We start from the raw sequence: 14,254 nt of genomic DNA, 5'->3' as shown, positions 1-14,254 counted from the left end.
ATGTTCAATGAAGACAAATTCCAACTACTCCGTTATGGAAAACTGGAGGAAATAATAACTAGAACTGAGTATACTACAAACTCCAATCACACAATAGAGAGGAAAAGTAATGTGAGAGACCTGGGAGTGGTAACGTCAGAGGATCTCACCTTCAAGGATTACAACAATGCCACTATCACATCTGCTAGGAAACTGATATGATGGATAATGAGAACATTCAAGACAAGAGATGCTAAGCCAATGATGATCCTTTTTAAATCACTTATTCTTTCTAGGCTGGAATACTCCTGTACATTAACATCCCCATTCAAGGCAGGTGAAATTGCAGAGCTAGAGAATGTACAGAGAACCTTTACTGCACGTATAAGTTCCATCAAACACCTTAACTACTGGGAGCGCCTGGAAGCACTTGACTTGTACTCACTAGAGCGCAGGCGAGAGAGATATATTTTAATCTACACCTGGAAGATTCTGGAAGGGCTGGTCCCTAATATGCACACAGCAATCACTCCTTACGAAAGCAAAAGACTTGGCAGGCGATGCAACATACCCCCAGTGAAAAGTAGGGGAGTCACTGGTACACTAAGAGAAAACACAATAAGTGTCCGGGGCCCAAGACTGTTCAACAGCCTCCCACCAGAAATAAGGGGCATTACGGGAAGACCCCTGGTTGTCTTCAAGAGGGAGCTGGATAGATACCTAAAGACGGTGCCGGATCAGCCGGGCTGTGGTTCGTACGTTGGATTACGTGCGGCCAGCAGTAACAGCCTCGTTGATCAGGCCCTGATCCACCGGGAGACCTGGTCGTGGACCGGGCCGCGGGGACGTTGATCCCCGGAATTCCCTCCAGGTAGGTAGTTATGCTGAGTATTTCGGGCAAATTAGGTCAATTTTGACCCAGGATGCGACCCACACCAGTCGACTATCACCCAGGTACCTATTTTAATGCTAGGTGAACATGGACAGCAGGCGTCTTAAGGAAACACGTCCTAATATTTCCACCCGTACCTGGGATCGAACCAGGAACCTCAGTATGAGAGCTGAGTGCGCTACCAATTCATGAAATTTTCACCATCTAGCTTATAATGGTGGATGGTGTGACAATAGTCCGCTAGTGACACTTTTTACAATATGTGACGCAATTACTGGCAATTTATGTGATTATTATTGCAGGAGTTGCAGAGGTCAAAGATGACACAAATATGAGTTAGTTATTACCATTAAGTTACAGGCATTACTGATTAAGTTTTATTTTCGTAAAGTTATTTTAACAAGAAATTTTTTAACTTTTAATTTAGTGTCTATGTACAGTTAGAAGAAAGTTACGACACTTGACATATATTTCCCAGTACAAGAGTTATCTGTAGGAAAAGTTTGGCACATTAATTTAATACTTACAACGGAAGTGCCAGAGCCGTGCAAGTCGTTCAACTTGGTAAACTTGAATGACTCATTCATTTGTAGACATTTCTTTAACCAGTGGCTTTATCAGTTCAAGGACATAATGTGAAGAATGTAGAACTGTATACAAGAGATGTTGCATTCCTGTCTCAGTTCTTCATCTTGTTGGTGTTATATACCAGTCATGCACATTAAGCTTGACACTACACAAGGAATATTAGTCGACCTGGTCACTCAGTCAGTCATTATTATTATATTCCCGGGGACGCCAGCTCGTAGGGATGAGGCAGCGCCTAGCGAATGTGAGATAAACAGGTTCGAAGCTGTCATACACCGTTCTTTCCAACACCACCTCTACATTTGTTTGTCTTCTTGCAATATTTAAGCTAGAAATGTCTGCTGTAAGTCGTAGTTTGTACTTGCAGTGTATCATCCTGCTGACAACGACACTGTTACAATACTGTTAATTTATGAACTGGAGGATAAACCTTTATTTAGCACTAATACACTTGTAAAAACTTTAACGCTGGTTTTATATATGTAGAACTTAACCTAGGATAACCCAATATAGATAACAGTGTGACATTCAGCTTTCACTTCTCCCTTCTATCTCTTCCCATTTCACCATGTTTTGTAATATATAATAACACTAACCAAAACCTGCATTCCGATGCAAATCATCGCTTTTGTTCATTGTTAATATAGTAGGGTGAACCACTGATAGTTATTTGATGGCATCAAGTTAATTTATAAACAGTGTCAGCAGTATGTTAGTGTGCGTACTGGTGATTCTTAAAAGTGAAGTGAACAGGAACGTAGTAACATTAATAAATCTGCATGTACAATACCTGGAATTGTTTGTTGAGGGCAGTAGAGGTAATGTAAGTTAGAGCAACAACCACATGTACGTAGATAAGTACACACTTGTAGAGCGACAGTTGATATACTAGCCACCTAACCCATTACACCACCACACCCTCACCATCTGTACCTCCGTCACTCAGTTACAACCTTCCTCAAATATTACACCTCTTTACTCTCGACATTTATACATTCTTTCATAACAGTACCAACAACTGAACAAAAATTTATTGAATTTCTTGCATTTAATTAAATCTAACACAAATAATTAAAGGGGAAAAACATTAGAAAATATACTCTGGCAACTTCTGGGAGTCCCGCTTTAAGACATGCCAAGTGCTACACATAATTCATTAAGCTGTGCTGTTTTGTGGATATAACTGGTTATCATTGCATTTCGGATGATTCATTCAAGTCTTAAACAATACTTGGATCTCAGTGAATGAAACTAACTAAATGAAGAACTGGTAGTAATATTTGTTACAAGTGGCATCGTGTAAGACACGCACACACACACACACACCCAGTAGCGGCCAGTGAACAGGCGGGGCCAGGAGCTATGACTCGACCCCTGTAACCAACAACTAACCAAAACTAGGTGAGTACAACTAGGTGAGCACACACACACACACACACACACACACACACACACACACACACACACACACACACACACACACACACACACACACACACACACAGGAGCTCGGACTCGACCCCTGCAACCTCAACTAGGTGAGTACACACACACACAGGGGCAAAGAAGACCGCAGACAGAGTATAGGCCAGGTGGACAAAGACTACAGACCTCACTCAGGGTTCTAGAAAGACCTTGGGGTGACCATAACACCGAGCACGTCACCGGAAGCACACATCAACCAAATAACTGCTGCAGCATACAGGCGCCTGGCAAACCTGAGAATAGCGTTCCGATACCTTAATAAGGAATCGTTCAAGACACTGTACACTGTGTATGTTAGGCCCATACTGAAGTATGCAGCACCAGTCTGGAACCCACACCTGGTCAAGCACATCAAGAAGTTAGAGAAAGTACAAAGGTTTGCAACAAGGCTAGTCCCAGAGCTCAGGGGAATGTCGTACGAGGAAAGGTTGAGGGAAATCGGACTGACGACACTGGAGGACAGAAGGGTCAGGGAAGACATGATAACGGCATACAAGATACTGCAGGGAATAGACAAGGTGGACAGAGATAGGAAGTTCCAGAGAGGGGACACAGAAACAAGGGGTCACAACTGGAAGCTAAAGACTCGGACGAGTCACAGGGACGTGAGGAAGTATTTCTTCAGTCATAGAGTCGTCAGGAAGTGGAATAGCCTAGCAAGTGAAGTAGTGGAGGCAGGAACCATACATAGTTTTAAGAAGAGATATGACAAAGCTCAGGAAGCAGAGAGGGAGAGGACCTAGTAGCGATCAGTGAAGAGACGGGACCAGGAGCTGACTCTCGACCCCTGCAACCACAATTAGGTGAGTACACACACACATACACAGGAACTATGATTTGACTCCTGCAAACACAATTAGGTGAGTACACATACAGGTTAGCGTTTCCATATCTACGTAAGGAGTCATTCATGACACTGTACACCTTGTACTCATCGAGTTGTTCCCCCGTGTACATATTAGAGTATGCAACACCAGTATGGAACCCACACCTGGTCAAGCACGTCAGGTAATTAGACAAAGTGCACAAGTTTGCAGCAAGACTAGTCCCGGAGCTAAGTGGTATGTCTTGTGAGGACTGATGAATCTGGATACTGGAGGACAGGAGAGATATGGGCAACATGTTGAGGGGAATTGACAAGGTGAACAAAGCCAGAATGTTTCAGAGAAGGGATTCAGGAACAAGGGGATACAACTGGAAGTTAAAAACTCAGATGAATTGTAGGGATGTTAGGAAGTACTTCTCCACTCTTAAAGTTATCAGGAGGTAGAACAATCTGGAGTGTGAAGTAGTGGAGGCAGGATCCATACATAGCTTTAAGAAAACATACGATAAAGCTGTTGGAGCAGGGAGAAAGTGAACCTAGTGGCAACCAGCGAAGTGGCGGGGCCAGGAGCTCTTAATCGACCCCTGCAGCTACAAATATGTAAAGTACATGCACACATGAAGGTGATTTGGTTGGGAGACTCATTTGGTTGGCAAACTCATCCATAGCTGAGGGAAAGAAACGGTGAAGGATTCGGGTATAACTACTAGGATCGTGTATAACAAGGTTAATAAACTGAATGAAGACACGAGTGTGATAAAAGAGGAAATATACCTTAGAAGTCTGGGTGAAGATACTAGATGAGTCAGCGAGAAGGATAACTCAGGAGCAAGAACTTGATGAGAAATTCAGCAAGTTTAAGGAAGATGCGGAGAAAAGAAATACTTGATTGGCGACCTTAGAGCAAACAAGGAGGATGCAAGAGGTAAAAGAGACAAAGTGCCGAGAGGCAAAGGAAAGATTTGCTCCAAACATAAAAGAAAGAAAGAAACAAGGAAAATAGTTCAATCAGGAAAGCAGAAAGCCAAGGGGAGGAGCAGGAGGCCAATAAGGGGAGGAGCAAGAGACCATTAAGGGGAGGAGCAGGAGGCCAATAAGGGGAGGAACAGGAGACCAATAAGGGGAGGAGCAGGAGGCAATTAAGGGAGGAGCAGGAGGCCAATAAGGGGAGGAACCGGAGGCCAATAAGGGGAAGAGCAGGAGAGCTTGGAAGAGATTTAGAGCAAATCAAATTGCAGAAAACTGGGTAACAAGCAGGAGAGCCAGAAATGAATAAGGAAAAATAGGAAGAAAGGCTGAAAGTCGTTTTGAAAATGACAAAGCATCAAGGTCCAAAACAGATCCAAAGTTACTCCACAGCCGTGTAGGGACGACACAACAACTGTGAAGGATCAAGTGATACTTCTGTAAAGTCTTTACAAAACAAAGTGGCGAGTTACCAGAATGCACTGTAGTAAGGCCAGATGTGCTGATGCTAGAAAGCGTCAGCACATCAAAAGAGGTGATGAAACTGCTAAGTGAGCCAAATACACTAGCAATGGTGCCAAACATATCTCCATGGGTGCTGAGACAAGAAGCAGAACCATTGTGTGACCCAGTAACAAATGCATAACAAGGGGCTTTCTATATAGTATGTCATTGATCTCAGCTAGGTCTGTATCATGTACTGGTTGAAAAATATTATTATTATTATTATTATTATTATTATTATTATTATTATTATTATTATAGTCTCTCCAGTCAGGTCAAGTGCCAAAAAGATGAAAAAAAGGAAGAAGAATCCTTACAGAAAAGTAGCATGGGTTTTAGGGTAGAAAATCACGTCTTACAAATTTGCTGGATTTTTACGAGATTCAGAAATAAATCAAGAGAGACCGAGCTGACAGATTGCATCATCTTGGAAAGCAATTTGTCCAGATATTAGAGGAGCAAGCAGGGTTAAAAGGCAGAGTGCCCCAATTTGTTAGGGAATACTTGAATGAGAGACGGCAGAGAGCAACATTTAAGGATGAGACATGCAAACGGGAGAGGGGCAACGAGTAGGGTTCTGCAAGGATCAGTACTATAACCACTACTGTTCCTAATATATATCCAGGAATGCTGGAGTATCTGGCAGAATAATAGTAGTCTTCAGAGACGAGCCTTAGGGTATCATAGTATACACAGTGTTTGCATGCTATCCCATTCCAGGCTGAGCCTACAGCAAGAGCGTGAGTTTGGGAATATCTTGCTGGAAGGGTGTTTCCTAGATAGTGAGAGCGAAACAGTGACTCGTGGATTCAGGTCTACGTTTGAACTAAGCCCATCAGACGGCAGCACCAGGCCTAGGCGGCATGGTGCGATATACAAGGCTCGACATTAGTTACAAATATACCTGAAAGACCCACTGGAGGGGATTGAATCATGCGTGTTAATTTTTGCAGATGATGTGAAACTATGAGAAGAATAAGGACAGGAGAGTATAACGATATCCTTCAGAGAGACCTCGATGTATTAGAACTGTGCTCAAACAAGTGGTTTCTCAAGTTCAAACCGAACGAATACAACAATGTGCGAATTGTAGAAGTTGAGAGCAGATCGGACATAGAGTACAGCATGGGCGGGAGAAGCTGTTAATACCAGAGAGTGAAAAGGGAAGAAGGGTGATTATAACACCAGGTGTGAAAATTTGTGTGGACTGCCTCCAAGTGAGTCACCTACCCTGGCAAACTCTGTTGGCACCGAGCTCTGAGGTGGGTACCTCAGCCTCACAAGTGGCTTATAGGACAGATTTTCACAAATGATTGATGTTGCAAGAAACTCGCCTGCATGCACGTATAAAGGACTAACTTACTTGGTGTTGCAGCATATATCCTGATCTTCAACTTCCCTAAGCTTAGCCTTAGCCCCTCTGGACTTTCCCTCAGAAACCATGTGCAACCGGGAGCCATAATTCCTGCAATATTCAATCGTTATTAGTGTCCTGCCTGCACCTCAGAAATTCCTATATCCAAGAGGGTAAGTATCCCCTAGTATAACTATGCAGACATGGACACTAGCTTCCAGACTGCCTTGAGACACTGGTACTTACTGGGCATGCTCTGCCTGTTGCACACTGGGCCCACAGATAAAACTCAACTCACAATCTCCCCAGACACTGGCCAGAAATCTACGAGAAACAGTGGAGGTCTTGTCTTACTGCATGGTCCTGACGGAGGAGGTCATCTACGGTACATCGAGGTGCCTCTACCAGATTTCCCCAGGTCTCAAATGTGAAGACACGTGGGGGGCGCCGTCTGCTGATCACGGCACGTCTTGTACAGTTGGTGTCTGTCTTAAGAAGAACGAGCTGGTCCCTCTTCCATACCCTCGTCTCTTCGTTCAAACTAGGGCTGCCAGTTCTCCCTAGCTAACTTATCCTAGTGTTTGCCTACATTATCGGCCTATTACTACCTATGTTAAGGTCTTAGGTCTACATTATTATTATCTACAGTTGCCTCAATAATCCTAATATTAGTGTACTACCAGTAAAACTACCTACTCCTTCCCTGAAGAGTAAATCTATAAATTAAATACATGCCTACCAACAATCCATCGCCAACTAGAGAGAATGCTTTCATGTTTGGGTGGGGTATAAGGGCCATCCAGCTCAGCCGTCCCGTATGGCCATGCTGGATCTGTCCTGTGGAACTTTAGGGACCAAATAAATTTCCACACCAGGTATATCGGAAGAAAAACACATAAACCACTTAGAATCAGCGGCATTTACAAGATTAACAAACCTCAGAATAGCATTCAAGAGCTTAAATAAAGACTCTGGAATCTTACAACATATTTTACGCCAGTCATTGAGTACTAGGCCCCAACATGGAACCCACACCTGGTCAAGCATGTGAAGAAACTCGTGAAATCTCAAAGGTTTGCAACTATGCTAGTACTAGAACTTAAAGGGATGCGCTATGATGAAAGGTAGAAGGAACCGAGCCTGTTGACCGTGGAGGAGAGAAGGACGAGTAGGAGCAAGATCTCAAGAGGAACTGATAGGACTAATAGGGACAAACTGTATGAATTAAGGGGACCAGGATCAAGAGGACACAGGTGGAAGCTGAAAATGTAGATGAGTCATAGAGATGTAAGGAAGTATTTCTCTAGTCTCAGGATGGTTGAAAAGTGGAATGACTTGGATGAGGCAGTGGTGGAAGCAAATTCAATACACAGCTTCAAGAGGAGATATGATGAGGCGCAAGAGACCACTCAGCGATGCCGATAAAAGTAGTCTAGGAGGTGCGGAAGGGACAGGAGGGGTGAAGTATCGACCCTCATAAATACAACTCTGAGTACACACTTGCACGCACACACGCACGTATATATATACACACACACACAATATTATAGCTGGCACACTTGTAACTTCACATATGTTTTACTAACATCACCTGGGTAATAATTCCTTAGTACCGGTGAAGATCTCTTTATCCCATTGGCTGAAAGGTGAACACCTCCCATTCCTCAGGTGCTCTGTTACTATTGTAAATTTAACGCTTCACCATGAGTAATAATAATAATAATAATAATAGCAATCATAATAATAACAGTAATAATAATAATAATAATAATAATAATAATAATAATAATAATAATAATAATAATAATAATAATAATAGCTACAGAAAAGACAGTTATTTCTTGTATTGCTATTATGTTCGTGATGTAACATTAATCTAGAATAGATTTTTATTTTTTATGCTTCTTTTTATTGTTAATATTGTTAAAGGTAGAGTATTATTGACGGTTATATATATGCCTAATGTAATTCTCAAGGAGCTCCCCGGAAATTAACAACATTGACTACTGGGTTATCCTAGCTTAAACCATCAGTGGTGACGTGTACTCTCAGTGGTGACGTGTACTTAGCTCTGTGAAGACCTGTTTGTGTGCTCTTGTGAATCTGTACAAGGATGCCTTCTCTTGAGCAACTTTACCAGCAGCTGAGAGAGGAGCTCAGAGTTGCTAAGATGGAGATACGGCGATTAACGGAGGAGAACAAGAGGATTCGTAGTAATCCTTCTGTTGTGAGTCCCCAGGTTAAGAGGGGAGCTTGGTCAGTGGCCGGGCAACATGGAACCAAGCTGAAGATCAAGAAAACGGTTGGAGAGGCGGAAACAACGAGAAACCAGAAGACTACAGTGGAAACTTCCAACTCATTCTCGGTGCTACCTGACGAATGTGAGTGTTCTGCTGGGAATGCCACAACGAGCACCAAAGAAGCATTGGCAGACGTGAGTAAGACATCCCTAGAAACCCCAACGAAGACCATCGAGAACGTCTTGACGAATTCTACAAGTGGTGTAATGCTACCTGGCGAATGTGAGTCGACTACTCGGAGCATCACGACGGACGACGCCAAGGAAGGTAAAAACATTGTTGTTGTTGGGGATAGCCAGATTAGGTACATGGATAGGGCATTCTGTTTGAAGGATAGGAGTAGGAGGCAGAGAGTGTGTTTTCCTGGGGCTGGGATGAAGGATATTGTTAGCCGTCTGGATGACATCATGAGAGGTAATGGGAGCAATCCTATTATCTGTCTCAGTGCTGGAGGCAACGATGTTGGCAGACGTAGGAGTGAGGACCTGATTAGCAGGTATAGGTCAGCAATAGAGATAATTAGGAGGAAGGGTGGGAAACCTGTCATATGTGGCATTTTGCCAAGGAGAGGAGTTGGAAATGAATGGTTGTCCAGAGCAATTGGTGTCAATTGCTGGCTGGACAAGTACTGTAAGGAAAATGCAGTAACATTCATTGACAACTGGGACCTCTTCTATGGCAGAAATGACATGTATGCCAGGGATGGGGTTCACTTATCTAGGTGTGGGGTGGGAGCACTGGCCAACGCAGTGGAGGGAGCTGTTAGGTCTTTAAACTAGGAATAGTTAGTGGTATGGGTTTTGGCGGGAAAACTGTGAAGTCGCAGGGTAGTAACATGAGTACTAGGAGAACTAGTAATAGGCAAAATGAGGTGGATATTGGAAAGCCAGTGGCACTAATTGACAAGGACAGTAATAAGTTTAGTGGAATAACAGAAAGGAGCAGGAATGATAAAGAGAAAGGAGGGTCCTTAAGTATATATTACACAAATAGTCGCAGTGCTAGGAATAAGATGGACGAGTTGAGACTAGTTGCTAGTGCAGGTAACATAGATGTATTTGCCATTACTGAGACGTGGTTTAATTCAAAAAGTCGGGACATGCCTGCAGAATGTCACATTCAGGGTTTTAAATTGTTCCAAGTAGATAGAAGTATCGGGAAGGGGGGTGGGGTGGCATTGTATGTCCGAGATCGCTTGAACTGTTGCATAAAAACGGGTATTAAGTCTGAAGTAACACATACAGAGTCTGTTTGGATAGAATTTTCAGAGGGGCATGAAAAATTAATTTTAGGTGTGATATATCGTCCCCCAAATTTAGATAGGGACCAAGGGAGACTACTATGGGAGGAAATTGTTAGGGCCACAAGGCACGATAATGTAGTAATTCTAGGAGACTTTAACTTTAGTCATATTGATTGGAATTTCTTGACTGGGAATTTAGAATCATACGATTTCTTAGAAGTAGTTCAGGATTGTTTTTTGAAGCAGTTTGTGACAGAACCTACAAGGGGAAATAACCTGCTTGACTTAGTTCTGGCAAACAATGAATCCCTTGTTAATAATTTAGAAGTTTCAGAGGAACTGGGTGCTAGCGACCACAAATCAATTACATTTAGAATTGAATGGAAGTATGATAGTAGGGATAACTCAGTAACAGTCCCAGATTTTCGCTTAGCAGATTACGATGGGCTTAGAGAACACTTATCATCTGTTGACTGGGGTAACGAAGAGAGCTATCAATATGACAGTTTTCTGAACACAATACATGCTGCTCAAAGAACGTTTATCCCTTATAAGGAAATTAGATCAAATAGAAATGACCCAAAATGGATGAATAATAGGCTGAAATATCTACTAGGGCATAAGAAAGGAATTTATAGGCGTATCAAAAGAGGCGAGGGTCACCTTATGAATCAGTATATTGACATTAAGAGGGACATTAAAAAGGGGATAAGAAAAGCTAAAAGGGACTATGAAATTAAAGTTGCTAGGGATTCTAAAACTAACCCAAAAAGTTTTTTCCAAGTCTATAGAACAAAAGTCAGAGATAAGATAGGTCCCCTTAAAAATAACTATGGGCATCTTACTGACAAAGAGAATGAAATGTGCTCGATTTTAAATAATTATTTTCTCTCGGTTTTTACACAGGAAGACACTAATAATATTCCGGTAATTAATTTTTATAGTGGGCCAGAAGAAGATAAATTATGTAACATCACAGTCACTAGTGAAATGGTTGTGAAGCAGATAGACCGACTGAAGCAAAATAAGTCACCGGGTCCTGATGAGGTTTTTTCAAGGGTTCTAAAGGAATGCAAAATGGAAGTCTGTGAACCATTAACTAATATTTTTAATTTATCTCTTCAAACAGGTATAGTGTCTGATATGTGGAAGCTGGCTAATGTAATTCCTATTTTTAAAACAGGGGACAAGTCGTTACCGTCAAATTACCGCCCAATAAGCCTGACCTCAATTGTAGGCAAATTACTAGAGTCAATTATAGCTGAGATTATAAGAAGCCATCTCGATAAGCATAGCTTGATTAATGATACTCAGCATGGATTCACAAGAGGCCGGTCTTGTCTAACTAATTTATTAACTTTCTTCAGTAAAGCTTTTGAGGCTGTTGACCACGATAAAGAATTTGATATTGTTTACTTAGATTTTAGTAAGGCATTTGATAGAGTTCCGCACCAGAGACTGTTGAAGAAAGTAGCAGCTCATGGCATTGGGGGAAGGGTGCTCTCGTGGATCGAATCATGGCTCACAGACAGGAAGCAGAGAGTGTCCATAAATGGGGTTAAATCCGAGTGGGGATCAGTAACAAGTGGCGTTCCACAGGGATCAGTCTTGGGCCCGTTGTTGTTTATAATATATATCAATGATCTTGATGAAGGAATTACTAGTGATATGAGCAAATTCGCCGATGACACGAAGATAGGTAGGATAATTGATTCAAACGTAGATGTTAGGGAACTTCAGGAGGATTTAGACAAACTCTACTCTTGGTCAGAAAAGTGGCAGATGCAGTTCAATGTAGATAAATGCAAGGTTCTGAAGCTCGGGAGTGTCCATAACCCTAGCACTTACAAGTTAAATAATGTAGAACTTAGCCATACAGATTGTGAAAAGGACTTGGGGGTTATGGTAAGCAGCAACCTTAAACCAAGACAGCAATGCCTAAGCGTACGTAATAAGGCAAATAGATTACTGGGATTTATATCAAGAAGTGTAAGCAACAGAAGTCCAGAGGTCATACTGCAGCTTTATACATCATTAGTAAGGCCTCACCTAGATTATGCAGCTCAGTTCTGGTCTCCATACTACAGAATGGACATAAATTCCTTAGAAAACATTCAGCGTAGGATGACTAAATTAATACATAGCATTAGAAATCTTCCTTATGAAGAAAGATTGAAGACTCTCAAGTTACATTCACTTGTTAGACGAAGAATGAGGGGAGACCTGATCGAGGTGTATAAGTGGAAGATAGGTATTAATAAAGGGGATATTAACAAGGTCTTGAGGATATCTCTCCAAGAGAGAACCCGCAGTAATGGATTTAAGTTGGATAAGTTTAGATTCAGAAAGGACATAGGAAAGTATTGGTTTGGAAATAGGGTAGTTGATGAGTGGAACAGTCTACCTAGTTGGGTTATTGAGGCTAGGACTTTGGGTAGTTTCAAATTTAGGTTGGATAAGTACATGAGTGGGAGGGGTTGGATTTGAGTGGGACTTGCACATCAGAGCTTATTTCTTGGGTAGCATTGAAAATTGGGTTGGTCAAATGTTTGTCAGTGGGATGAATTGTAAAGGACCTGCCTAGTATGGGCCAACAGGCCTTCTGCAGTGTTCCTCCTTTCTTATGTTCTTATGTTCTTATGTTCTATCTGTTTGATAACCATTTCGCTGGTGACTGTGATATTGCATAATTTATCATCTTCAAGCCCACTATAAAAATTAATTACTAAGAACATAAGAAAAGAGGAACACTGCAGCAGGCTTGTTGGCCCATACTAGGCAGGTCCTTTACAATTCATCCCACTAACAAACATTTGACCAACCCAATTTTCAATGCTACCCAAGAAATAAGCTCTGATGTGCAAGTCCCACTCAAATCCAACCCCTCCCACTCATGTACTTATCCAACCTAAATTTGAAACTACCCAAAGTCCTAGCCTCAATAACCCAACTAGGTAGACTGTTCCACTCATCAACTACCCTATTTCCAAACCAATACTTTCCTATGTCCTTTCTAAATCTAAACTTATCTAATTTAAATCCATTACTACGGGTTCTCTCTTGGAGAGACATCCTCAAGACCTTGTTAATATCCCCTTTATTAATACCTGTCTTCCACTTATACACTTCGATCAGGTCTCCCCTCATTCTTCGTCTAACAAGTGAATGTAACTTAAGAGTCTTCAATCTTTCTTCATAAGGAAGATTTCTAATGCTATGTATTAATTTAGTCATCCTACGCTGGATGTTAGCAGATCAGTTACATACTATATAGAAATCCCCTTGTTGTGCAGATCATTACGGACAACTTAGATTTATTTTCTTTTTCAGTTTCTTTTTCACCCCTCAAGGAAGGTTCTTTGATGCTGGTGAGGGGCTCTTGATCTAGGGAAATGGATCTGTGCTCCAGTTCCCTGAATTAAACCTGAATACCATCCACATTCCCCCACAGTCGCTGTATAATCTTACGGGTTTAGCGCTTCCCCTTGATTATAAAAATTTTCTTCTTCAGGATACGTGGTGTTTTTCTAAAAGTTTCTCACCACTCACTGACTACACGAGTTGGAATGTGAAGTAAATTAAACTTACTTATTAAATTCACTTTACAAGCTCTACATTACACGGGATGCTTCCACTGTAGTTGTTGTTAAATCGACGTCACTGTGGATATAAGACTGGGTTGTAGCAGTGAGATTGAATTTTATGTGGTAGTTTAATACGTTTATGATGCACCCCATGTCCATGGTGTGGGAGACTGTCGCAAGATTACAGAGGTACATAATGGGTCCAGGGACTGCACCGGGAAGTTTTGATAGATGAACAAATTACAGTGGTAATGAACTATTTACATGTTTATATCTGGTCACAATCGTAATGAGTTATTTATACAGACATAAATTAGGTCACAAAAAAATTGCCTTATATTTTAGGAACCTATGTTTGTAAACAAAAGAAAGGTTAAGCGGTTATGTGATATTTACAGTGGGTATATTTCCAGAATGGTTAGTAATATGCCACTGTGGATAAAATGCTTCGATTATTTCTGAGTGCGTTATCTCTGAATTATGTAATAATATGGTACACAGCATTTTCATTGCCATCTTGTATCTTAAAGGTG

The 14,254-nt window shown here is 41.6% G+C and overlaps 1 protein-coding gene across 2 annotated transcripts in view; it reads right to left on the bottom strand.

The window, feature by feature from the left end:
* Nucleotides 1–2,403, bottom strand: part of LOC128706467 (TRPM8 channel-associated factor homolog) — a 43,585-nt gene extending 41,182 nt beyond the window's left edge. The window contains exons 1-2 of one of the 2 annotated variants that reach the window (XM_070096935.1): nucleotides 2,250–2,386; nucleotides 1,399–1,694 (exon numbers count right to left, since the gene is read on the bottom strand). The gene's annotated coding sequence lies outside the window, so the exon portion shown is untranslated. Of the gene's footprint in view, nucleotides 1–1,398; nucleotides 1,695–2,249 lie in introns of both variants that reach the window. The other variant, XM_070096934.1, reaches the window with a different exon arrangement.
* Between the last annotated feature and the right edge of the window lie 11,851 nt (nucleotides 2,404–14,254).

The sequence above is a fragment of the Cherax quadricarinatus genome, chromosome 55, assembly GCF_038502225.1.
Source record: "Cherax quadricarinatus isolate ZL_2023a chromosome 55, ASM3850222v1, whole genome shotgun sequence".
Lineage (NCBI taxonomy): Eukaryota > Metazoa > Arthropoda > Malacostraca > Decapoda > Parastacidae > Cherax > Cherax quadricarinatus.
Note: the sequence above shows the minus strand (reverse complement) of the source record. Positions and strands in the feature narration are given on the sequence as shown.